General features: G+C 44.4%; 1 long non-coding RNA gene across 1 annotated transcript in view; it reads left to right on the top strand.

Moving 5' to 3' along the window:
* The window catches only part of LOC135002167 (uncharacterized), a 126,228-nt gene that overhangs the window by 4,287 nt on the left and 97,893 nt on the right, over positions 1–24,048 (top strand). Inside the window, exon 2 of the long non-coding RNA XR_010203469.1 lies at positions 4,165–4,221. This is a non-coding gene — a long non-coding RNA (uncharacterized LOC135002167). The remainder of the gene's footprint in view (positions 1–4,164; positions 4,222–24,048) is intronic.

Genomic DNA, 24,048 nt, shown 5'->3' with positions numbered 1-24,048 from the left:
AAATGTCCATGTTTATCATGCAGCGAATGGAGAATCATAGGAATATGAATATTGGGAAGAACCAGTTGATATTTATCATACCCCTCTCTGGTAATAGTTTTTCTAAATAGAATTCCTTGCTTGAAGACTAATCTCCTTCTCTGCCGCAGGAGAGCTTTGCTTATGAAAGAAACATTATCTCCCAAGATTCTTTTAGAATTTTTTAAATATTCCATTACAATAGCAATATCTGGGTCTTGATGTTGATCTTGTTTCAGTTGTTCTTTAGAAATGAGTGGTAAATCTTCTAACTCAGGAGTGTTAATCCTACAATACATGGAAGGAATTGAATTTTCAGTGGCTCCCAATGAGTGTACTGCTCCAGAAGAACTACTGGGTAGCAACCTAATTTGATGACACAATCCTTGAAAAGCAGGAGCCGGTATTTCCACCCAATCATCATTTGTACTCACAACAAGAGGATGAGGAAGTCGGGATAGAGCATCAGCATCGATATTCTGAGTGCCTGGTTTATATTTTAATGAGAACTGGTAATTAGAAAGAGCGGCTAACCACCTATGCCCGGTGGCATCCAATTTAGCCGTAGTATTAATGTATGTTAAAGGATTATTGTCGGTGAGCACAGTAAAATGTACGCCATACAAATAATCATGGAACTTATCCACTACCGCCCACTTTAGCGCTAAAAACTCTAATTTATGGACAGCATAGTTTTTCTCGCTAGTGGATAAACCACGGCTAACATAGGCAATGGGTTTTAACTCAGTTTCTTGTAGTTGGTACAAAACTCCCCCTATTCCTTCAAATGAGGCATCAACATGTAATTCATACGGCAGTTCAGGATTTGCATAAGCCAGAACAGGAGAATGTGTTAGATGAAATTTTAATTTTTCAAAGGCCTCCTCACATGTCGGCGTCCATCTATCACCGAAAACTTCTTTTGGCTTGTGATAGTCTTTTGGATTGTTTCCAGTATCCTTGGGTGGTCGATGGTGTTTAGATGGGTACCCTTTGGTTAAATCATTTAAAGCACGAGCAATTCTGGAATATTGTGGCACAAACCTCCTGTAGTACCCACAAAAGCCTAGAAAGGATCGAAGGTCTTTTAAAGTATTGGGTCGCGGCCAATTCTGTACAGCCGCAACCTTATCAGGATCAGTTGATATTCCATCACGACTAACCACATGGCCCAGATATTTCACGGTGGTTTGGCAAAATTTGCATTTATCAACAGATAATTTTAAGCCTCTTTTCTGTAGCCGGTCTAAAACTTTCAACAATCGGTGGTTATGTTCTTCCAGAGTTCGTCCAAATACAATAAGGTCATCTAAATATACAAGGACTTCTCTATAGCACATGTCCCCGACTGTTTGTTCCATAGTTCTCTGGAAAGTGGCCGGGGCTCCCTTTATCCCTTGTGGCATCTTTAGAAACTCGAAGAAGCCAATGGGACAAATAAAAGCCGTTTTAGATTGGTCATCAGGATGCATCGGTATCTGATAATAACCACTTCTCATATCCAGAACAGAAAACCATCTACTCCCCTGCAAACAATCTAAAGCTTCCTCCACTTTGGGTACGGTGTACTGATCAGGAATGGTACGATTGTTTAATGTTCGATAGTCCACGCATAATCTTATATCTCCATTCTTCTTTCGAGCTACTACAATGGGAGATGCATAAGGACTATCCGAATCAGCTATGACTTGATTTTCCAATAACCCTTTCAAATGCTGCCGGACGTCATCAAAATCAGCGGGAGCCAAACGGCGAGATCTTTCTCTAAAAGGGGCTTCATTGGTCAGGTGTATGCGATGTTCTATTCCAAGGGCGGTGCCCAAATCCCATTCATGGAGAGAAAAAACAGGCTTTCTAGTTAGGAATTGTAAAATTAATTGATTTTTTTCATCCATAGTAATATCGCTGTTCTGAAAACACTGGGAAACTCTATTAATAAATTCCGTTTCAGGTTCACAAAAAGTAGCAGGTATTACTGATGTAGTGGGGTTTACATCACACTCCACCCGGCGTACTTTCCCAGAATCTAGCTCATGGACACCAATTGAGGCTGGCGTATATATCTGTTGTTGCGCCAAACACCAATCAGATAGCATTTTAAACAAATTTGAATTAGTGCCCACAATTACTGATATTACTCCTTTATCTCCAGGGGAGTCAGGACACACTAATGCCAAAAAAGGTAAGGGGTCATTAGAACCAGAGTGCTTTTGAGGGAATTCTATTTGAGTAATTACATATCCCAGATAGGGATACTTCTGTTCACTTAATCCCCAAATAGTTAATCCATCAAAAGGCATCAAAGGAACGTCATATAGATATTGAGCATACCAGCTTTCAAAAATAATGGAAACTTGAGATCCACTATCAAGCAAAGCAGTACACGGTTGTCCATTTATTACTACAGTCATCAGAGGGGCCTGTCCCATCATTCCATCTGGAATAAGAGTAGGCCACTGAGTACTCCCCATTGTGCAGACTATTATAGGTTGGGAGTCGGTGCGGGGTTCATCGACCTCCCTTCGACGTTTTCCGACGGTCCATGCTGATGTCTATCAATGGTATCTGGGAGTGAAAGGAAATTTCTGCCTTGACTACACTCAAAGGACCTATGTCCTAATTGTCCACATTTGAAACAAGTGATATTAGAATTATCCACATGTCTCCTACTGAATCCTCTGCCCCGACCAGACGAGGGAACTCTTGACATGGCCGATGAGGTATTTTGTAAAGAAATAAGCTGATCTAATTTCTTATTTTGTTCCTCTATTAGCTTTAATAATTGATCATTTACTGAAGAAACGTCAGGGGTAGGAACAATCACTTTAACCCGTTTTAAGTTTTTCTCTCTGTTTTCAATTTGTACTTCTTCTAGTTTGACTTCTTTTATTAATTCACCTAAAGTTGGGGCAGGCACCCGTGGCAAACTACACCTTAAACGTTGTGCGACAGGATTCGTAGTCAAAGCCCCTCTCAAGATATGCTTCAATCTCCTCTCATCAATTTCATGTGGATTAATCCCTCCTTTGTCCAAAAGTTTGTAGAGAATTTTGTCTAATCGGTAAATATAATTGGTGAGGGTTTCATGTGGCTCTTGATAAGATTGATTTAATTTAGATAAAAGGTCCCCTACATCTTCCAGAGTTCCAAAAGAATAGTCCAGGGCTTCAAAATAATCTTTCAGAGTTGATTTTGGGTTACTCCTCCTGGTAGCATGAATTATTCCCATTGCTGGTCCCCTCAAACTTTCCACAATTCTTTGTTGTTTAATATGCTCTGGACATCTCCATTCCTCTGAATGTTGTATAGCGGCCTCTCTCCATACTTCATAGCTCTCTTCTCCTGTAGGAACAGGACTTACTCCCGAAAATATTCTCAATCTCCTATAACCCCCTTCATAATGCCAGCGTTCAAAATGACTAACCACTTTATCCATCACATTCTCAACTTGAGGATCTATTTTCTCTTTACTTCCAGACTCTTCTCCAGCTGTCTGACTGTTATTATTATAACATCCCGCACTAGTACTCTCTCCTTTACTATCCTCCTTAACTATGGCCTTCTCTCCTCCTTCCGCATATCTCTCCACAGGCCACATTACTTTCCATTTCTTACCAGGGGCCTTTTCAATTAAAATATTAGCTGGGATTACAGAAGCATCCAGCGTATTGTCATTACTAATTAAAATGGCACATATTTCATCATTAACTCCTTTCCATTTATCTACTATATATGGTTGTTTGATTCCATACATTTTCTTTACTTCACTGACAATATCTTCATCTAATATTTCCATAAAATTTCCCAAAATGCTGACACTTTTCTGTACATCTACACCTTTGCTTCTACACCAGCTATATATATCTTCTCCTTTTATAAGCTCCATTTTCATCTATTGATTCCGATCTCAGCTGCAGTGCCTCCAAATGTAACCCTGATCAATTGGGGTTTTATTTAATTATATCTATTCCTATATATATATATATATTACATAAAATGTTGTGCCTCCACCCAAGTATTTCTCCTATCCAATAACATTGAATTTAGGCTCAGGGTAGACTTGGGAACACCCTGTCTATATGATTTATATCTGAATAAACTAATTAAACAATGCTTCTTCATATATTATTTCTCTTTATGTTGCAGATTGGTGGAAAGGATCTGTTGTTAATCGACTTCTCAATTATCACACCAAATTAGCAGGTAAGTAGTTTACTCCATATTTTCAATTAATTATAATGTTTACATATATATAAATAACCACTCACATAAAAATATATATATATATATATATATATATATATATATATTTTTATATTAATATTATACTACACTATATAAATATTAATTTATATTTCATATACATTCTTAGAATTTTTTATATTAAATATACTGACAAAAATACATAACATTGTAGTATATAATAGGTCAAGTACATTTACCTTATATCTATATGTATATATATATATATATATCTATAGACACACACATAGACATAAATAACCACATACATATATATATACCATTCTAAGCAAACAATTTAATATGGTCCAATCAGAGTTTTGGCTTCTTTTCAATGCAAATGTTAGATATCCTAAGTCCTTCTTCCTTTAGCAAAGATTTGGTGACTTATATATGCATATATAACAGTTTTCTGATTGTTTTCTGTACAGAATCAATTATATATTATATCCAGGTTAGTGTAGTAGTAGTATTTTGAATATCTCCCTGTCTTCTTTGTTGTAAAATAATGCAGTTGACACTCTGATGATACAGTTTATGTTAACACTCTTGTTTTAAGAGAATATATTGTAACTGTAGCTAAATAATCCCTGTAGTACAATGAGGCAGTAAACTAATAAAGCCTTTCCTCTTGCGGTTTAAACAAAGTATCCAGCAGACATGCGTTATAATAAAGTTGCAATAAAAGAATCAAGCTGTGTCCTCTCTGTCTAGACTTGCCAGTGGCCTTTGGTTGCTTTAAGTCTGATTTGTGCTGTAGTTAAATCATCCTGAGCTGGTATAGTTCTAACTGTGTAGTAAGAACCTATTATAACAGGAGCCATCCATCTGTGTTAGTAAAATTATAAATATTTATCTTCCTGACAGAGGGTATGTTATCTCCACTAGTTATGGCCAGTTGTATGAATTTGCCATGTACAAAGTTAAGTTAGTTCAGAGCAGTATAACTAAGAGTAGATGATAACTAAAGTCAAGTGCCTGTCCAGTATCTATATAGTAGGATAGTGTGCCTGGAGTAATGTTTGTAGTAAATGAGTGCTGATAAATAATTAACCGTTACAGACCTCTGGTGTCTTCCGTGAATGCCTCCTGACATTCACAATATCAAAGGAGGATAGCCCAGATAGCCTCTCATTGGTGGACCGGTCCTTACTTCTTATATGCTGCCTCTAGATACTGCTCTGCGGATACTTGATATCTGCACCGCTCTGCCAGCCGCCGCTGCTCAGGAAGGTCTCTGCTCACCCGGATTCCTCTGATCTTCACGGCCCCGCTGGCCGCCGCGGCTCTGGACGGTCACTGCTCACCCGGATTCCTCTGTTCCTCACGGCCCCGCTGGCCGCCGCTGCTCTGGACGGTCACTGCTCACCCGGATTCCTCTGTTCTTCACGGCCCCGCTGGCCGCCGCTGCTCTGGACGGTCACTGCTCACCCGGATTCCTCTGTTCTTCACGGCCCCGCTGGCCGCCGCTGCTCTGCTGATCACGGACGCTGCTGTCACCAGTCACGGCTGTCCCGGATCTCCGCTTCTTCACGGCTATCATCAGCCGCACTGGTAACTGCTCCCCCGGCTCTCGGGCTCTGCTCACCAGAATCCCTCTGATCTTCACGGCCCCGCTGGCCGCCGCTGCTCTGCTGGTCACGGATGCTGCGGTCACCAGTCACTGATGTCCCTGATCTCCGCTTCTTCACGGCTATCATCAGCCGCACTGGTAACTGCTCCCCCGGCTCTCGGGCTCTGCTCACCAGAATCCCTCTGATCTTCACGGCCCCGCTGGCCGCCGCTGCTCTGCTGGTCACGGATGCTGCGGTCACCAGTCACTGATGTCCCTGATCTCCGCTTCTTCACGGCTATCATCAGCCGCACTGGTAACTGCTCCCCCAGCTCTCCGGCTCTGCTAGCCGTGCCGGTCTTTAGGTTTCTCGGATCTCCGCTCTTCACGGCTCTCGCTAGCCGCTGGAGATCTTCCTTTTATTCAGTGTGCTTTCGCTCGTTAGGGAGCCACACCATCTCCACTGCGCCGCCAATGTTTACAGCACAGCTCTTAGCGGCGGGCAGGGAGAGGCAGCTGTGTCTCCCTCAGAGGCGCACACACAAGTCCCTTTTCAGCGCTTCAGCTCCCCTTTTTATACAGGAGCCCCAGGGGCCACGAGACCAGTCCCAGTCCTCGTGAAGCCTCCTCTTTCCCGCCGACAGCACGAGCTGTTTTCAAAAGTTCCTCGTGCCCTGCTGTTTGATGAGGCACTACCATAGTTAAAGAAAATCTATATACAGTCCCCATAAAGATCCATTTGTACCGCAGATTATATACACATATATATATATATATATTAAATGATGAAAGGGGTCATTTCAGATAGCGGTAATATTTATCAACTAAAATTGATGTACCATGAGGTATAATTGTCCTGAAAATACCTCATGGCATGCTCAACTCTTCCTTATCACATATTGTATTAACATATAACATAAGGACACTACTGTAACCATATATAAATGGAATGATAAATATAACTATATACATTTATACGAATATAGGGGTAGGTCTATACATCTATTAAGCGTAACCAATTCCCTATATCACCACATTTTAGATTACATGAATAGAAACGGCTACAGATGTATGGAAGTGTTTGGGTGGCTTGTGTAGAGAGATTACTGGTGTTAGGTATATTGGATGGAAGGTGGCATTATTTGGTATGGGAGCATGTGATAGAGGAAAAGAGAGACTTTTGTGGTTGATCATGAGCTGTGTGATGGAAGTTTTGTGGAATGCAAGGAATCTGTGTGTGTTTAGGAGTGAGTGCTGGTCTGTGAATGAGTGTGTTAGAATGGTATTGGGTAAGTTATATGTCTATTATCTGAGAGATAGGAAAGGAAGAAAAGAGCTTGATGCTGAGGGAGTTTGGAAAGTTAAGAAATGGAGGCATGTGGTTAGATATGTTAACGAAGATTGATAGCCTAATATTGTGGGTATGTTAAGTTGTATATTGTTTTTTGATTATGAACAGGTGTTTTTTTAAATAATAATAATTGCTGTTTTTAAAAAAAATTCATGCTGATGATTTGTTAATAATAATTGCTGTTTTTTAAAAAAATTCATGCTGATGATTTGTTTACTGTCTAAATCTGTATTGTAGATGACTATTGTTTACTAACCTAAATGGTTTAATAAAAAAAAAAAAAAAAAAAAAAAAGTCTCCTGTTTGCAGTCCTCTGTCTGCAGAGATACCCCTGTGTATTGGACCTGTGGAACTACAGGTCCCAGCAGTTCCAGTTCCGTTCCAGTTCCAGGTTCCAGTCTTCAATCCTTTGTTTCCAGCAGTCTTCTATTTCTGGCATCTCCAAGTCATCTCCCTGTTCCTGTGGAACTACAAACTCCAGCCACAGCCAGCCACAATCCACCAGCAGCAAGATACTCTCCTCAGGTGTTTTATCATTATCTCCCTGTGCACTCATTTTCAGTTACCATCTGTGCATCTCAGCAGTTAACATCTATTTGCTTAGAGACTGTCTCCTGCTTAAGCCCGTTAGGCTATCTGGACTTGTGCTTCATAGAGACTGTACATTTATCAGAGTTCTGTTTTTCCAAAGTTATTTCATCCTGAGTTATACTGAGACTGTGTGCTTTTTACAAAAACCAGAGTTCTGTTTGTTTCAATCATAGTTACCAGTGACTTTTGAATATTTATTTTCTGTTATTTCTGGTTTTGCATTCCATTGCACCTGTTATTCAATTGCTTTGTGATCCCTGTGACATAATAAATAACCGCGCCTATGCGCAGGACTATTCTTCGGTCTCCTCGTGTATTACGTCACACCAACACTGACCCACTAGCGCCCCCGCCGGGGACAGACGAAATCAGAATCCTGACAGTTTGTCCAAGGCCCATGGACCCGGATGGTGGTCAGAGTGTGGGGTCAGGGTCACTCCAAAGTTTGGTGTCTACAGCCCAAGGAGGGGCGTCTGTGTCTACAGCCCAAGGAGGGGTATCCAATGTTCAAGCTCTAGTAAGGGCATATGAGTCTTCTCAAAAAGGAGTTTCTGATCTGTCAACCCCAGGAGGGGTGCTGGAGAAAACAACCCTGAGAGAGGTGTCTGATTCGTCAACCCCCGGAGGGGTCACCGAAATTTCAGCCCCAAGGGAAGTATCCAGAGCCAAGTTCCCAGATGGAAATTTTTGTGCTACAGATGCAGTTATGAACTCCTGTTTGCTGTCTTCAGAGAGCACCACCCTGTTGGCATCCAGCATGGACCAGATCCAGGATGGTCTAACTGAACACTCGGACACCACTCATTCCGGTTCTAACCGGATTCTGACTCCATCAGTTCCAGCTGATTCAACTGTCTCCGGACCCAATCCGGTCCCATCCGTCTGTCTGGATCAGCCTCCTTCGGTTCCAGCCGATTCCAGTAAGCCTCCTTCGGTTCCAGCCGATTCCAGTAAACCTCCTTCGGTTCCAGCCAATTTCAGCATCCTCGGATCAAATCCGGTCCTATCCGTCAGTCCGAGGACTCCTTCGGTTCCAGCCGATTCCAGTAAGCCTCCTTCGGTTCCAGCCGATTCCAGCATCCTCGGATCAAATCCGGTCCTATCCGTCAGTCCGAGGACTCCTTCGGTTCCAGCCGATTCCAGTAAACCTCCTTCGGTTCCAGCCGATTCCAGTAAGCCTCCTTCGGTTCCAGCCGATTCCAGCATCCTCTGATCAAATCCGGTCCTATCCGTCAGTCCGAGGACTCCACCGGTTCAAGCTTTTCTGGACCCAATCCGGTTCCATCCGTCTGTCCAAAGTTGCCGTTGGTTCCTACCGATTCCTCCGAACCCGGTGAGGTTCTCTCCAGTGTGTCAAGTAATGAACTCCTGTCAGTCAATTCTGGAGATGACGTCCTCTCTCCACCCTAGAGTATTTCAAGTTGATTCTACTCCTGCTTATGAATGCTTATTCCAGTCCTCTACTCTCAAGTGTCCTACATTGTCTTCTGAGACTTCAATTGACATTCAGCCTTCCAAGTTTCAGCGTGGGTGTTCGGTGCCCACCCATAAAATGGGGGGTACTGTCAGGAATCTACATTCTCCGTCGCATCACTACTGTGGTACTACAGGTTCCAGCAGTTCAGTTCTGTTCCAGTTTTCAGTCTACTGCAGCCTGGAGTACACAGTGCTTCAGCTAACCCACAGCTGATCTGAACACCTAATCCAGCAGGGTGTGTTCTCACAGAGATCATCCAATCATCACAGACCAAGGTGTATAAACTCCAGTTCCTGGCTCAGTTTCATCGCCTTGGACAACACGTCACATTCTGTGAACAGGCGTCTCCTGTTTGCAGTCCTCTGTCTGCAGAGATACCCCTGTGTATTGGACCTGTGGAACTACAGGTCCCAGCAGTTCCAGTTCCGTTCCAGTCTTCAATCCTTTGTTTCCAGCAGTCTTCTATTTCTGGCATCTCCAAGTCATCTCCCTGTTCCTGTGGAACTACAAACTCCAGCCACAGCCAGCCACAATCCACCAGCAGTAAGACTCTCCTCAGGTGTTTTATCATTATCTACATGTGCACTCATTTTCAGTTACCATCTGTGCATCTCAGCAGTTAACATCTATTTGCTTAGAGACTGTCTCCTGCTTAAGCCCGTTAGGCTATCTGGACTTGTGCTTCATAGAGACTGTACATTTATCAGAGTTCTGTTTTTCCAAAGTTATTTCATCCTGAGTTATACTGAGACTGTGTGCTTTTTACAATTACCGGAGTTCTGTTTGTTTCAATCATAGTTACCAGTGACTTTTTTAAATATTTATTTCCTGTTATTTCTGGTTTTGCATTATTCAATTGCTTTGTGATCGCTGTGACATAATAAATATCAGCGCCTATGCGCAGGACTATTCTTCGGTCTCCTCGTGTATTACGTCACACCAACACTGACCCACTAGCGCCCCCGCCGGGGACAGACAAAATCAGAATCCTGACAGTGAGACTTTCAGCAAAGCCATGGGATGTAGTGGGGATCAGGGCTGAGAGAATAGTAATAAACAGGGTTCACAGATCTCCACCCATTGTCATTGCTGTGCCTGCATTTGGAGGAAGAGTCTTACACTGAGCAACATATCATTTGGGTGACAACATTGCAACTAATAAATACGATGTCTGCCTTAAAGTGTTATACTACTGCTAGATATGCAGTAAAGTGTATTTCTGTGACTGATTAGTGATTTTACTGACATACTGTACTGGTTGCAGAATAAATATTGCAGCTTTTACATACCATGTGAATTATTAGTTTTGTGTTTGTCCTGGGTACTGTCCTTACCTCTCTGTTGAGGTGTGGTACAGCAAGAGTGTGTTTCTCAGATGAGAAGCTGACCAAGGTACTTCCAAGTTGTATGCACTGCACACACTATACCATCACCACCCCATGGTACCTCAATTACTCTCAAGTCCATTTTACTAGGGAAGTGGATCGAAGAAGGCAGGGTGATCTGCTCTTTTGGGTGTATGGGAAGACTTCCTGAAATTTGAGTCTCTCTAAATATTTCAGAAGCGTAGGCTAATGTTATGGAGGCTGGTATAGTGTATAATAATTTTATTTATATAGCGCTCTTTCTCCAACAGGACTTAAGGTGCTTTACAGACATCAAAAACAATGCATGTAATACAGTAGATTAATACAGCAATACACAAGTCACACAGACATAAAAGAAAACCTTGAGCACACAGTAAGCATAATGCCGGATTGGTGTAGACAATTTGGGTAATAACTTCCAAGGGTTGTGTAATCCACCCTCACAATGTACCAGGTGTGGCAGCCATCTTGGGCGCACAGGGTAGGATTACCCAGGATGGAATAGTCTACCCCTAGAAGAGATGACACAAAATGGGGAGATTGCAGAGTCCTAAAGTTCAGAGTAGGGTTCCAACAAAACCACAAGGTCCATGTATTTTTCATCCCATCCACAAGCGTACCAGATGAGGCAGCCATGTTGGGCACACTACGAAGGTTACACTGTTGGAGGTGAGTCATACAAGGGCCCAGTGCATATATGGGAAAACTGCACTTGTGTAGTAGTGTAGGTCACAATGGCAAGGTGTGCAATCAGTGGAGGTACACATTACAGGAAAAGCACACAGTGGGGTGGATTTGGTGGAAGAGTAAGAAAAAAAAAAGGGGGGGGGGACAGGGGAAAAAAAACAATTTCAGGTAACCAGTGGCAGAAGGAAAATTGAGGTAACATTATTTTGATAAGATCATAGTACAGGTGGGTATGAGAATGTGGGGAGCACACTCAGGACCAATGGAGATGTACCTGCTGGTCCTGGTGCTCTCCCCCCACAGCTCCCTGCTCATCTTGAGGGTTAAGAACGGGGGTAGACTTAATCTTCTCAGCCAGAGAGGTGGTAAGGCATACTGCACTGGGGACCTTCACATGGCAACTGCTTACTTCTTATTACTAAACATTCTACCTGGTCCTGGAAGAAATTTTGCCATTTACAGCCTTATTTTTAGATAGGGATGGCCTGGGCCAAGAAGCATCTGCCCCATGGACAGTACATTTTGTTCTGCTTTAGGACAATTCACACAGTTCCTGGCTGTGCCTGGGGTAGAGGATGATCCTTGGCCATTCAGTTGTGCTTTCTTATAAAAATAAATGGAACATCCAGGAAGCATCCTCTGTTTGCCTCTCTACCATCGGCAATCTGTGCAGCTTCTTGCATGCTGATTGGTGAATGACTGACCAACAAACTTCTAGCTGTCATTTGTCTAGCACAGGGCCTGAATCAGAGGTATATGCTAATGTCACTGCAACTGCGAATGAGTACGCAGTGACTGTACAAAAGTATGCAAATTCTGCAGCATTTATATTGCGCCCACTTGCGGCTTTGCAAGTCCCATCGGCTGCGTGCAGAGAACTTCTGAGTACCCGTATTCCCGTGCAGCATGGATGCAGAGAATCGCCACCTAGCAGTGGGCATGTTTCTAAGGTTGTGCCTAAGCCTAAGGACTCACCAAGAGTTAGTAAAGCATCTAAAGGCACTCAAAGCAGGCGTTGGCATTGCAGCGGTGTTGGGGGGGTTGCGGTCTGGACAATGCAGGCGAGACGCCACGCAGCCGCTGTGACCCAAAACATGGCGTGTTGCCATCTGCCTTAGCAGGGGGGATTGGGAATGCAAACCCATTGTGCACAATACACACTGACTAGTGCGATCGGCAGCCACTTCTGATTGCTCGTGTGTATCTTGATCTGTCCGGTCATATAAATTATTAGGAAAGAACTTTGCGTGCTAACACAAAACATCTGGCAGGAAATCCTTGTTTGTTTACTCATGCATCCCACGGAGGTGCCATTAAAAATTAGCTAAATTTTTCTACTATAATAATCTCATATGTGCTCAGCTGCAGATCGCACGAGAGAACCTCACATTTAATTGAATCTACCCCTGATTTTATTTTTAAGGAAAAAGACATTTTGTATTTAAATCTGTATTTAATTGTATATTACATAAGCACAATGTTAGGATTTATTAAAAACCACAGTCCAGACACAGAGCTACTGAGTTATGCAGTGCTTACTTCTGATGGTACTGAGGGGTGGGCAGTAGCGCTGTAGCTGGACCTTTTTTTTGTCATGTTTCATTTATATAACTACTGTAGTTCCAGAAAGAAGAAGGAATCTGAAATAAATAAAATAAGACTTGTAAGAGTATTAAAGTTTCTATCAATCTTTTTTTCAACGTGTGACTTGTATGTTTATGACAGTTAAATTAGTATATTGGGTACTGTGACTTTAACATTTACTACTAACATCTTCTTGTGTTTACGAAAAGTGCAATATTGAAATGTCCTGCAACACATTTTTTCTGCCACAAGAGGGCGCTATGGCCTGATTCAGAGATGGATGCAAATCTAATTTTTTCAAAGTTGAGTGATTACCAGCTGACTGCAAATGCATTTTATGGGTGTAGTATGATATGCCAGCGGCCGGGATCCCGGCGGCCAGCATACCGGTGCCGGAATCCCGACCGCCGGCATACCGACAGCTGGGGAGCGCAAATGAGCCCCTTGCGGGCATGATAGCGCTATTTATTCTCCCTCCAGGGAGGTTGTGGAGCCCCAAGAGGAGAATAGGTGTCGGTATGCCGGGTGTCGGGATTCCGGCGCCGGTATACTGAGCGCCGGGATCCCAACTGCTGGCAAACTGAATACCACCCGCATTTTATACCCCTTTCATACCACTTGAGACATACAGCAAAAACCTGGGTCTTTGTCCGTGAACATGCATCAACCCGGGTTTTTGCTATGTGTGTACAGAAACAACCCAGGTTGAAGTCCTATGACCACAACCCTGCTCTCTACCACGGTTTTTCCTAGGTGTTTCCTAGTGTAAACGCGTCCAAATGGGGTTTTTAGACCCGGGTTGGAAGAAAAGTGTATGATTGTTCGGCTAATGACTATAACATAACCCAGCTAAGTTTACACTATTATACCCCTTTCACACCGCCAATGCTGGATCCCACCCGGGAATTGGAAACGGGTCCTTCCCGGGTGGGATCCGGCATTGGACGCTACTGCAGGGTGGGTTGCCATCGCGTCGGGGACGGAGCCGGCAGTTGGGGCGGAAGCGGAGGTGGCGCTGGGAGACCATCTCTGCGCCGCCTCTCACTGTTGTAGTGAACGGGTTCCGGGTCGCATCGACCCGGGAGCCCATTTACGCTGCCACTGACCCAATATTCAACCCGGGAATAACACTGATTTATTCCCGGGTTGAATTGCCGGGTCAGGAAACCCTGGATTTTGACTATGTCACTTTCACACCACACGCTGACATGTGTCGACCCGACAATATGCCGGGTCGATACCAGGTTATTTGTGCGGTGTGAAAGGCATTGGGGGAACTAGCGAGTGGTGGGCCCAGGTGCGACAAAATGTCTTGGGCCCCCCCCCTCATCCCATCCAAGTCCACCCCCTCACCCCTGGAGAAGATTTGGTGAGGGGGACCTGCTCAGGGCCAGGGAAATGGATACCTAGCAACAGTGCCGTAACTAGACATTTTAGCGCTGTGTGCAAGAAACGGCATCGGAGCCCCCAGCCCCCCCCCCACCTATGTAAAACAGGGGAAGTGCGCACCGTAGACGCGTGTAAAAATATATAGGGGAGTAGCTTCATGGGGAAGGGGTGTGGCCACAAAATAATACCAATTCAAATAACGGTGCAGAGTAGTCTCCATTATTCAAATGACCCAGCACAGTAGCGCCACTACACCAGGTAGAGCCCCTTTTACACATTACGGCGGACAGATTCCCCTTTTTACACATTACGGCAGACAGCATCCCCTTTTTACACATTACGGCGGACAGCGTCCCGTTTTTACACATTACGGCAGACAGCGTCCCCTTTTAACACATTACGGCAGGCAGCGTCCTGTTTTTACACATTACAGCAGACAGCGTCCCCTTTTTACACATTACGGCAGACAGCGTCCCCTTTTTACACATTACGGCAGACAGCGTCCCCTTTTTACACATTACGGCAGACAGCATCCCCTTTTTTACACATTACGGCAGACAGCGTCCCGTTTTTACACATTACGACAGACAGCGACCCCTTTTTACACATTATGGCAGACAGCGTCCCCTTTTTACACATTACGGCAGACAGCGTCCCCTTTTTACACATTAAGACAGACAGAATAGACAGATAAATAAATAGATAGACAGATAGAAAGAAAGAATAGATGACACTTACTGTCTCCGCTGGCAGTCAGGCTCCTCGGTGCAGGCAGTCACTGTCAGGCAGCCGCAGATCCCGGGCAGGGGAGAAGGAGGAGGGAGGGGGACTCAGGAGCAACAGCAGCGCAGTGTAACTGGTGGAGGCGCTGTGATGAGGGAAGCGCATCCCAGCATTCACAGCGACGGAGGACAGCCTATGTGGAAGGAGAGGGACAGCAGCAGCAGCGCCTCCACCAAATACATTGCGCTGCTGCGGCTCCCTCCTCCACCTCCCCAACCTGCAGCAACAACCCCCTCCCCAATGTGTCTCTGCATAGCATCTTTCCTCCCATGTGTATGCAGCCTCAGCAACCCCCTCTCCCCCTGCATGCTATCAACGGCCCCAAACACCCTCCTCCCTGTCTGCAGCTGCTGAATTTACCTGGCCTCTTCTTGCAGCTCCTCATGGAGATCAGCAGCGGAATGCTCCTCAGAACTGCATTTAGAGCATGGACGTCACGTGTGCAGAGCAGAAAAAAAGCTTTACTGTTCCAGAACACTGAAGCCAGACAGCTGCAGCTTGAACTGCAGCGCTACTCCAGCTCTTCATGCCCTGACTGCTGTTGTCCCCCTTTGACTGAGCGGGTCCCGACTCTCTGCATGCGCCGCCACAGTGGCCGGGAAGCTCTAGCAACAAGCACCCGCAGCTTCCGCTGGTGCGCTACCTCCTGCTTCCGCACTTCATGCCCTGGCTGCTGATGACTCCCTCTGACTGTGACCGGGTCCCATCTCTCTGCATGCCACTGTGGCGGCACAAGCAGAGAGGAGGGACCCAGTCACTGTCAGAGGGGGCCACCAGCAACCAGGGCATGTAGTGCAGGAACAGGAGGTAGCGCTGCGGGTGCTTCTTGCTAGAGGATGTTGAAAGCTGGGGACAAGGGCCCTCATTCCGAGTTGTTCGCTCGCTAGCTGCTTTTAGCAGCATTGCACACGCTAATCCGCCGCCCTCTGGGAGTGTATCTTAGCATAGCAGAAGTGCGAACGAAAGATTAGCAGGATTGCTAATCGAAATTTCTTAGCAGTTTCTGTGTAGCTCCAGACTTACTCCTCCACTGCGATCAGTTCAGTCAGTTTCGTTCCTGGTTTGACGTCACAAACACACCCAGCGTTCGCCCAGACACTCCCCCGTTTCTCCAGCCACTCCCGCGTTTTTCCCTGAAATGCCTGCGTTTTTCCGCACACTCCCATAAAACGACCAGTTTCCGCCCAGAAACACCCACTTCCTGTCAATCACACTCCGATCACCAGAACGATGAAAAATCTTCGTTAGGCCGTGAGTGAAATAACAAACTTTTGTGCTAATTTACTTGGCGCAGGCGCACTGCGAACATTGCGCATGCACAGTTTGCGACTAATCGCTCCGTTGCGAAAAAATCTAACGAGCAAACAACTCGGAATGAGGGCCAGTGAAGGAGAGGTGACATCCTCCAGAGCTGGGGCCCAGCGGCAACCGCCTCCATTGTCTCCGGCAGTTCCGCCACTACTAATGAGTTAGTTTGACTCATTACACTGGCTTTGGGCCCCTGGACAGTGGCGGGCCCCAGTGCAAGGCACTGCTTGCACTGGCGGTAGTTCCGCCACTGGTGAAAGGGATATAACACAGCAGACTATTACCCCTTTCACACCGCATTTAGCAGGTCGCACCCAGGACTTGAGCACGGGTGCTTCCCGGGTGTGACTCGCTTATGACCCCTTTTAGACGGGCGTCCCGTCATATTGCCGAGTTGCTGATGTCAGCAGTGCCGTCTGTTGCTAACAGGTTGCCGCTTCAACCCGGCAACCTGTTCGCACTGCACAGTGACCTGGGTTGAACTTGTGTTTAACCCTGCTCGCTACATGGGTTGACATACCGGATCGCTCGTCCTGGCTTATTTCCCCTGGCACCTTTCTCACTACAAAAACCCGGGTTGCTGCGCGTTCACGTACAATAACTTAGGCTATTTTTGGCAGTGTGAAAGGGGTATATGCAAATGCTGTATACTAACAGGAAGTTCACACATGAGAAGTGCAGATCTGAAACTGAGGACTTATAATACTGGCTGATAGCTGGGCGTGGGAATGTGAGTGACACTGCCGTTTCTATAATGCAGGGGTCTGGGAACTTTTTTACCTTTTACCCCAAAATATATTTAGATACGCCGATGTGTCATATATTATGGTGCAAATATACTGGTTATCACTGTTTATATGGCATTTCTGAGATACTGTGTATGTATACATATATATATATACAGGAGGAAATTGTTAAGATTGAGACTTTTATAACCAAGTTCGATGAAAGTGAAGAATATCAAAGAGATATGAAAGATTTGCAATACAAGATTGATAATCTTGAAAAAGATATCATTGTAAGAAAACAAAAAAAGTTTCAAAGGGACAAGAAGGATTATGCAAGTGGGCAGATTTATAATCGAGCCAACGATTCACATCCGATAGAAACACAGAAGGGTAATAGGAGGTATCCTCCAAAGGCTGAATATCAACCTACTGGGAGGTGGTACAGATCAGATACCCGTAGGGGGGAGGATATAGGAAGGAGATCTCGGTATGAATCTCATAGAGATGACTACCAAAGAAAATGGTATCCCAGATCCAGGAAACAATCTTCCCGGTATTGGGATTCTGTACATCAAAGAGAGGAATATACGGGGTGATATAATAATCCACGGAATAGGGCCCCTCCCAATTGGAGACCAGAAAGGTTCACTGAAAAGTCAGAAGTATTTAGATCCCCCACTCCAGAGATAAATGTCAGGCGTCATTTTTTAGAGGACAGATTGGGAAGATGCCCCAATATTCCTCCTCGTCAGTGGAAGGAAGAGCTCCACACAAGGTTAGATTCCCCTCAGGGCAAAAAAAGAGGATTTGGCACAGACGAGGAACAAGAGGTGGACGACAGGTCCCCCAAAAAAAGGAAGAACATCCAGTCACAGGGTTCATCAATAATTCCCAAAAAGAACTATCAACAGCAGAACTCTCGGTTCTAGATAAGGGATTGAAATTTGCTCCTGATGAGCATCTCGATAAGTTTAATCTCTTTATCGACTTGAATAAATACATACGTAGTCTCACAGTTCAACGTCATTTTCTGAAAAACCCTAGTGTTGAACCCACATCCTTGAAAAAGTCTAAACCTGTGGTGGCCTTACCTTCGCGATTCTATCCTGTAGAATCTCGAGGAAGTCATATTGACATTTTTTATGACTCCGTTAAAGAAGATTTCCGTAATATCAAGTTAACCAATTCCAGATATACGGGGAATTTGAATCCCCAAGAAAAACAAGCAATCAAATTGTTAAAACAGGACGAAAATACGATCATCAAACAGGCCGACAAAGGGGGCGCTGTAGTCCTACAAGATGTTCAAACCTATATGGATGAATCCAATAGGATAAAACTACATATGTCAGTCTGAATGGGAATCCTACTAATGAGTTTTTTGAGCAACTGTCCTTACTTTTGAATAAAGGTCTAAAAGATGGTTGCATTTGTATGGAGGAATATAATTACCTTTTGGTTAGATTCCCAATCATTCTCATTTTTTACCATATCCCTAAGGTCCACAAGAATAAAAATAACCCCCCCGGCAGACCCATTGTAGCGGGGGTGGATTCATTGACAGCTAATTTATCACATTATATAGATTTAAAACTACAGCCTCTAGTTTTACTGAATAAATCACATCTGAAAGATTCAGCTTCTATATTGAACATTGTCAAAGATCTAGTTTGGTCCTCAGATATGGTGTGGATTACCATAGATGTCCAAGCATTATATTCTAGCATCCCCCATTCTAAAGGAATGGAAGCGGTACAAAAAGCCTTAATTACAAACCCTGGAATGGAGGAAAAAGAGGTAGTGTTTCTTTTGAATTGCATAAGGTTCATATTAGAACATAATTTCTTCGAATATAACGGAAAGTTCTATCTGCAGACCCAGGGGACGGCGATGGGGACAAAATTTGCCCCCTCGTACGCCAACATTTTTATGGCAGCCTGGGAAATGAGTTACATCTATGGTTCGAAATTTGAGGAGAATATAGTTCTGTATAAACGCTATATAGACGACATCTTGATTATATGGCGAGGGGACCCCAGGGTTAATCCCTGAGTTTATTCTATATATTAATGATAATGACCGCAATCTTCGTTTCACACATTCAGAAGACCACACACAGATTGAGTATTTGGACCTGGAGTTAAAAGGTATACCAGGAGAATACATATTATCTAAAACCCATTTCAACTCAGTAGACGCTAATAGTTATATCCCATTCTCAAGTTGCCATCACCCAATGTGGAAAAAAAGTGTCCCATATTCCCAGTTTTTAAGAGTTAGACGCAATTGCAGTCATTTACATGATTATTGGTCCCAATCCCAGGTACTTGCCGATCGTTTCCTACAGAGAGGGTATGATCCTCGTTTCATTGAGGAAGCTAGAGAAAAAGCTTCTATTAGAGAGAGACCGGATCTTCTTGCCCCTAAACCTCAGATAGAGAAAAAGATGTCGAATAGACCGTTTCTAACACAGTATAATAAAGAAAATTATCTAATTAGAAAAGTTCTTGATCGCCATTGGGGAATACTCAAGAAAGACCCCATACTTGGTCCTCATCTGCCAGCAAAACCACAGGTGGTCTTTCGGAGATCCACCAATCTCAAAAGTATACTTGCTCCAAGCAGATTTCAACAAAAAAATAAGACACTTAATTTGGAGAAGAAGAATTTTTTGGTAGACAAGAAATCGGGTTGTTTTCCTTGCCAGAAATGTATATGCTGCAAATTTATGGACCGCACTAAGTTTGAATTTAAACTGGATACGGGAAGACGTTTCTCGTTAGACGAAGTAGTCACTTGTACTAGTAGTTTCGTTATATATAAAATATCCTGTAGTTGTGGTTTAATTTATATAGGGAAAACTAAGAGGCAATTGAAAATAAGAATACAGGAGCATATGCGCAATATTAAAAATAAAGTAAGGACACACAGTTTACCGAGGCATTACGCAGATAAGCACAAATCTGAAGTTTTAACCACCAATTTTAGCTTTAGTGTATTGGAATTTGTTAAGGAACCTAAAAGAGGGGGTAGTAGGGAATTAATTCTTTCAAAACGAGAAAGTTCCTGGATCTATACAATTAACTCTCTAACGCCCTTTGGCTTAAACGAAGGGATTGACATCGCCTCTTTTATTTGAATTATTCCCTGTGTGAATATGAGAACATGCTAGTATAGGCTTATTGCGAAGTATATATAGGCAATTGTATATGGGTACAAAATGGTATTACGAGTGTCATCAGCTGTCTGTATAAATATGAGATTATGCCAATGCAGGTTTATTGTTACACGTATTTTGTATATGGGTATAATATGGTATTACGAGTGTCATCTGTAGTTTGTAAATATGGAAGTATTGAACTTTTTGAGTAGTTAATAGTATAGGGGCCCCCTATATATGTCAGTCTTATTGATGAGAGGCCCTAATGATAAGAAAGGTTTGGGTTTAGAATATCTGGATATAGGGTTTTATAGATGTTTACAGTAGAGCCGTATAGCTGACGAATGTATATCATCTAGTGGGTATGGCAACTGTTATTATTTGTTGCTAGGTAAAGTGCATAATAAAAAGCACTTTTTTCGTAGTCATCTGGCTATCATTAAATGTACTGCATGGTTGCTACGGCAACCGGCACTATAGGGAATCATAGCCACCTTTAGGACGAAGCTGTCACTAACAGCGCCGTACGGTTGTTATGGCAACCGTCAAAACTGGTTGCCATGGTAACTCCCATAACGCGGCGGAGCGTGCTCTTCCCCCTGTTGTAGTGGACGTCCGTCTCTGTGGCGTACGTCCGCTACCGCCCCCGCCAGCCAGGAAGTGACGGCGGTGGAACGCACTAAACGGAAGTATATACCCGGCCGTGGAACGCATGTTGTGTACATGCATTTCCACGTGGGTATTATACTTAATATTTAACAGGAAAGCGCCTGGTGTTTATTAATACATGGAGGGTGTAGTTAGGTTCCCCACATAAGTATCTAATAGAGGTCAATTGGTAGTTGAAGATCAACCAATCTGCAGTGAGGGGAAATAAGGTCACCTGTAAGGGGGTATAAATAAGTGGACATAGCACCATTCTCAGTCATTCACTGGATTTTGAGAGAGGTGGCAGCATTGAAGTAAGTTATACTGCTCTATGGGTTCAATACTTCTATATAGCTTGAAAAATGTGTGTAGTTTAAATGGATTATATCTATGTGTGAGATTATGTACAGATTGTAAATTCAGCCTATTGGTTTTTTGATACAAAGTAATTTGTTATATATTATGAATTCAGAATTTTAATTATGAATCTATAATGTTTTTAGGCACTCAAACCTCATGATTTGAGGCCAACTATTTTTTATCTATCCAGTGTTGTGTATAAACACACAGTATATGGGTATGTATTTAAACATTATCTTCTTTCACAATGGTGGTTCTATATTCTTGGTGAGTTTCCTACTTGAATATAATTTTTTCTATTGTAGGTCTGGTACAAATTTATAGACCTACCCTTCTCCTTTTTGACCGTTTTTTAAAAAATTGTTAAAAAGAATTGTCACCTTGATATCGGTCTATAAGTCTGATCGGTATGTATATTGTTTATAATACTACCACATGGGTGAATTATTCTGAAAAATTCCCACGTATAATAAATAATTATTCTCACTATAGGTCCAATATTGGTGTAGGTTTATCTTGATCTTATAAATATGGATTTCGTCTGGAGTTATTAGCCTCAGACATTTATTGGTATGTATATCAAATAATATCATATTCCACGACACCTGCTCTATTCTCACTATATTCCGGTACTATTGAAATAGTCACTATATAATTAATATTTTAGTCCAAATTATGGATTTTTATTTTTTGTATCTAACCAATGGGTCTGGATGGTTTCATTTAATATGTATTGTGATTTTATTAAGTTACTGTACTTCTTTGTTCGTTCAGATCTAATACCCCTGAGGAAGTCCTAAGGGACGAAACGCGTCGGGTTCTACATCTGATCAAACCTAATTGGTGCATATTGGAATCTATACATGTCTGATTGAATATCCATCCTGTATGGTGATAATGTTATTGACACTATGAATGGAGATAGCATTCTGTTTTATGAATAAGTTTTTAAATCATTGTAATTGTCTGTAATAGATTAATAAGTCATTAGCGCCCTCAGATTTGTTGTGTGTGTATATATATATATATATATATATATATATATATGTATATATATATATACTAGGTGCTTCATCGCGCCCTACGGGCGCTCTTCACACCGTCGAAAGGGGCTATGCCCCTTCACCCCAGGCCGCTTTGCTGGGGTTCAATATTTGTATTATATGGAGTATTACCTGCCTTCCTAGGTTTGTTAGTGGTTAAATATTGCACGACGAAAGGGTGTCCGATGGTGAGGGGGGAGTAGTCCCTTGCGATGGCGTGAAGAGTGGCTGCAGGGCACGATGATGAGGCAGGGAGTCTGTAGATGCTGCGGGTGGAGGGGGGTGGATGCAGGTGGGGGGGGGTGCGGGACCTATAACTATGTAATTTTATTGTTAACAATATATAGGACACGGATAAGGATGTATGTGATATAGAAATACCCGCATGAAGCGGTAAATGGTGTCATTAGACACAGAGGGGAGTGCTGCTACAATGCGGAACAGGGGCATCTGTGTCCTCTCTCTACACCGTACCATCCTTGAGGTGTAGTGATGCGGACATGTTGTGCACGCGAGCCCTCCACGCGGCCGCAGGGCTCAGGTGCACCAGTTCCCTCTGCTATGTGCGCGTCTCCCTCAGGTGCAGTAGGAGGAGGGTGCGGAGCCTGGCGCTGCTCCCAGGGTCAATGGCTATGCAGCGCGGTCATATGCTCGGTGCTGGGCTTGTGCCCTGCGCTTGGTGTGTAAGGGATAAGGATGAGGCGGCAGAGCGGAGCATCACTGATATACCGGTAACTACGGGGGGCACCACAGGGGGTTACGGCTCCTGTCCTCCTGGTGAGGGTTTGTCAGGGGGGTATCCAGGAGCCGGTGGTATGGACCCTGTATGGGCACAGGGGGGTAAGGAGGGGACACAGACAGACGTGGGGCGGTAGGGAGGGGATACAGAGACGCTGGGCGGTAGGGAGGGGATACAGAGGGGTGGTAGGGAGGGGATACAGAGATGCTGGGCGGTAGGGAGGGGATACAGAGACGCTGGGCGGTAGGGAGGGGACAGAGAGAGGCGGGGCGGTAGGGAGGGGACAGAGAGAGGTGGGGCGGTAGGGAGGGGACAGAGAGAGGCGGGGCGGTAGGGAGGGGATACAGAGACGCTGGGCTGTAGGGAGGGAATACAGAGACGCAGGGCGGTAGGGAGGGGATACAGAGACGCAGGGTGGTAGGGAGTGGATACAGAGACACAGGGCGGTAGGGAGTGGATACAGAGACACAGGGCGGTAGGGAGGGGATACAGAGATGCAGGGAGGTAATACAGAGATGCAGGGCGGTAGGGAGGGGATACAGAGATGTGGGGCGGTAGGGAGGGGATACAGAGACGCAGGGCGGTAGGGAGGGGATACAGAGACGCAGGGCGGTAGGGAGGGGATACAGAGATGCAGGGTGGTAGGGAGGGGATACAGAGACGCAGAGTGGTAGGGAGGGGATACAGAGACACAGGGCAGTAATACAGAGACGCAGGGCGGTAGGGAGGGGACAGAGAGACGCGGGGCGGTAGGGAGGGGATACAGAGAGGCGGGGCGGGAATACAGAGATGCAGGGCGGTAGGGAGGGGATACAGAGACGTAGGCTGGGAATACAGAGACGCAGGGCGGTAGGGAGAGGACAGAGACGCGGGGCGGTAGGGAGGGGATACAGAGATGTGGGGCGGGAATACAGAGACGCAGGGCGGTAGGGAGGGGATACAGAGACGCAGGCGGGAATACAGAGACGCAGGGCGGTAGGGAGGGGACAGAGAGACGCGGGGCGGTATGGAGGGGATACAG

The sequence above is a fragment of the Pseudophryne corroboree genome, chromosome 1, assembly GCF_028390025.1.
Source record: "Pseudophryne corroboree isolate aPseCor3 chromosome 1, aPseCor3.hap2, whole genome shotgun sequence".
Taxonomy (NCBI): Eukaryota; Metazoa; Chordata; class Amphibia; order Anura; family Myobatrachidae; genus Pseudophryne; species Pseudophryne corroboree.
This window is presented reverse-complemented; position numbering and strand designations above follow the sequence as displayed.